This window comes from Lactuca serriola, chromosome 9, assembly GCF_051521515.1.
Source record: "Lactuca serriola cultivar US96UC23 chromosome 9, Lser_US96UC23_V15, whole genome shotgun sequence".
Classification (NCBI taxonomy): Eukaryota; Viridiplantae; Streptophyta; class Magnoliopsida; order Asterales; family Asteraceae; genus Lactuca; species Lactuca serriola.
The window spans coordinates 24,396,066-24,399,875 of NC_136416.1; positions in this window are offsets into that span (position 1 = coordinate 24,396,066).

Below are 3,810 nucleotides of genomic sequence, written 5' to 3' on the forward strand. Positions count from 1 at the left end.
TGTGCGAATTTATGCCCAACGTACTTCTCTAACGACCAAAACCGACATTAAGCGCTTAATGCCTTAAGTCCAAATGTCCACATCATAGATCTTTCTCTTGGGAAACGTCTTCAATGATAAAGTCATCAACTTGATGCCTGTGCATGGCTCAAAGAGGCCCAACACCCTTTTTTAACATTCTAACTCCATAATATGAACACAAAATCTTGCATGGTTGAGCTAAATCCATCAAGATGTTATTTTTAAGCATCAAGCACATCAAAAACATCAAGATCTACTATCCTAAGCTTCTGGATTAGCTTATTCTCACATGAGTCAACTCAAGGGACCAAAATAGGCCAAAAACCCTAAACTAACTAGATCAGAGAGATGATTTAAGAAGTTTGAGACTTTATAACTCCAAGAGGATGATCAAGGTGAATAGATTTTGGATCCACAAGCTTCAAATCGACAAGTGCATCTCAAAAGGGTTCTTCTTTCTTCAAGATGCACCAAAAACACACTAAACATACAAGAGGCTCAATATTCTCTAAAAAGGATCTAAGGTTTCGTGAGAACTACTTTGGGACGAAGGAGTATGGTGATAGAAGAGGCCTTGAGGTTATAAACTGCTTAAATAGGGTCCAAACCTAAAATTTAGGGTTTTCCCTTGACACGAGTACGCCCATCGTACTCTAGGAATCCCCAACGTACCAGGGAAAAAACCCTGTGTCCAACGCTCAGTTTTCTAATGTAACACCCGAAAATTTGAGGAGCAATTTTGGGAATGAGTCACCTTTCTAGGATTTGACATAATGTGTTGGAGGCACCAACACGGCGTGTCCAAGTATGAGTAAACACAGATTTCATTAAGGACAACACGGCGTGTTGCCTCATGGAACATGGCATGTTCATGGCTAGTGATGAAACCCTAATCTTCTGGGTTTTGATCCCTATTTAAACGATTGTGGCGGCTTGGGTTTGTTCACCCTCATCCCCCATTAGCCCTCATGCCTTGAAAGAAACCACAAATATCTTTTCCTCACATTTTTGAAGCTAGTTTTGTGTTTTAGGAGCTAAGGAAGGAAGAAGGTGGAAGAAGGAAGCAAAGATCCAACAAGCAAGCACCCATCCTTCAGTTTGGCACTCTTCTAGACCATTGTAAGTGTCCAAGACTCTATTTTTAACATTTGAAGTTGTTAGATCTTGGGTTTTGTCCCTTTTGCTTCTTGTTCTGTAATGTTGGAATGGTTAGATCTCATAAAGTTTGCAATTTTATGAATCTACAGGTTAAGGTGACCTAGTAGTGTCTTAGATCTGGTCTATAATCAAGTTTTGATGCCATGCATAGAGATTAGGTCATAAATCCTCATTTTAACCTAATATAGGTTCAAGACATGCATTGGACATGTGTGTCTAAAAAGCACCAAGTTTTGGGATGGTTTGGGTGTTTGAATCACTTCTAGAAAGGATGTATTTCGACTGTAAGGATTAAGTGCTTATTGGTTAAGCCCTTGTATTTTTAAGCTTTATGGATTGGGTGTTGGACCTTTTTGGGTAGTCCCAATGGATAAAGTTGGAAACTTTATACTTATGGATCACATTTCGGACTAAATCTGAGCTTTGGAGTTCTTGGAATCAAGGAAAACATCTTAACGTTTCAAGCTGTTGGATCTTCGGAAAAAATGGCGTGTTACAAGTCAACATGGCGTGTTGATCAGGATTTTCCCGATTGTATGGGTGCAGACGGAACATGGTGTGTTTCTAAGTCAACATGACGTGTTGGTTCAACATGGACTGTTGACCTTGATCGTTGACTTTGATCAAATTGGACATTGAGGGTATTTTGGGATTTTGATGGAATTGGTCACTTGGTGGAAGCAGGTATAAATTAGAGAGCTAAGATTTGGATTCGGTCCTCATCAGTTTTTTTCAGTCTACGAGGTGAGTTTTTCTCACTGTTCTTACGGGTCAAAGGCACTAAGGGTGAGCGTGGTGTTGTTCGGTGAGGTTATTAGCCAAAACCTCACCACTAACCGCAAATGCGGTTAATCCATTTTCAAAACCTCTTGGTGTGGTTATTTTTGCGGTGCGGTTAGGCGGTTATTTTTGTGGTGCGGTTTTGTTTTTTCCAGTGTTGCGGTTATTAACCGCATGGATTTGGTGCGGTTATTTTGTGTAGTAATGTATTTAACCAAAAAATAGATTATGATCCTGCGGAAGTATCTACTCGTTACGGAATCTCAGGTGTCAAAGTGTGGATTTCATATATTCAAAAAGAAAGGGGACATGCCATATCCGAAACGTACTTTTTTAACCACAGTTTAGAGCTCAAACGGTTTTAAGAGTTCAAACAAATTACTTGTAATAATAAAAAAAATCATAATTTATAAGACAATTAACTTAAATCATAAACAGTTAATATCTTAAAAACGTCAAATCAATAGTAATTAACAATAAACTTCTTAAAATTGTCTAATTTCACCATTTTTCAAAGTTAAACATCACAAAAAAAACCATACTTTTGTCTTCTAGTATTTTATTCATCTTTCATTCATGAAACTTGTCTTATTTTTAATATTTAATATATTAATAATTAATAAAAAAAAAGTTGTATATAATATATGCGGTGCGGTGCGGTTTTTTTGCGATTTTTGAAAACTAATAGTCACACCGCACCGCAAATTTGCGGTTTTTGAAAAACAGAAAACATCACCATCGGTTTTTATTGCGCTTGCGGTTTATGCAGTTTTTGCAGTTATATTTAGTTGTGGTGCGGTTTTTGCTCACCCCTAAAAGGCATCAATGCCGGCCCATTTGATTGATATTATGTTATGTATGCTATTGTACTTTAGTGATCTGTTAGATCGGTATCCTGGTATATAGGATGATGTTATGCTTAGTGATATGTAGATCTGTTTGACTGGCTATAGACTGTTATATGATTATATGTTCTATGTACACATGTTTGTTCGTGAGCTCAGGCTTCACTGCTTTGTGTGTAAGCCAACAGGCCGGGGCATACCAACCCAATGGTTGAATGGGCCCGAGGGCATTCCATCTCGAGGATGATTGGACCCATAGTATGTTGGCATTCCAACCCGATGGTTGAGGGCCGAGGGTATTCCAACTCGATGGCTGATTGGACCCATAGTATGTTGGCATTTGAACCCGATGGTTGAGGGCCAAGGGTATTCCAACCCGATGGTTGATTGGACCCATAATATGTTGGCATTCCAACTCGATGGTTGAGGGTTGAGGGTATTTTTTCCCGAGGATGATTGGACCCATAGTATGTTGGCATTCCAACCCGGTGGTTGAGGGCTTGGGGAATTCCAACCCGATGGTTGATTGGACTCATAGTATGCGGTTATTGTATTTGTGTTATTTGTTCCGTGTTGGTATTTTGGGGGAAACTCACTAAGCTTCGTGCTTACAGTTTTGGTTTATGGTTTCAGGTACTTCAGTGGACCATGGCAAGGAAAAGGTGTGACCGTACACATCCTCGATTTACAACTAATTGGATCTTAGGAGACTCTGAATTTAAATTATGTTTTGAACCAATGGTTTTGTAACACTTCTATTAGACAAAATGGTTGTTTTGAAAAGTTAAACATTTGTTGAATTTTGGGGATGTTACAAGTTGGTATCAGAGCCTTGGTTTGAATGAATTGGAGGAACACTCATGTGAATCCAGTCTCAAACTAAGGAAAAAGATTTCAAAAATGGTTTTCAAATGGCTTTCAAAACAATCAAGGAGGATGTGATGCGTACGATCAGCCAGAGCCAGTAAGTAGACCCCAAATTACTACACAATTATTTGAGATTATG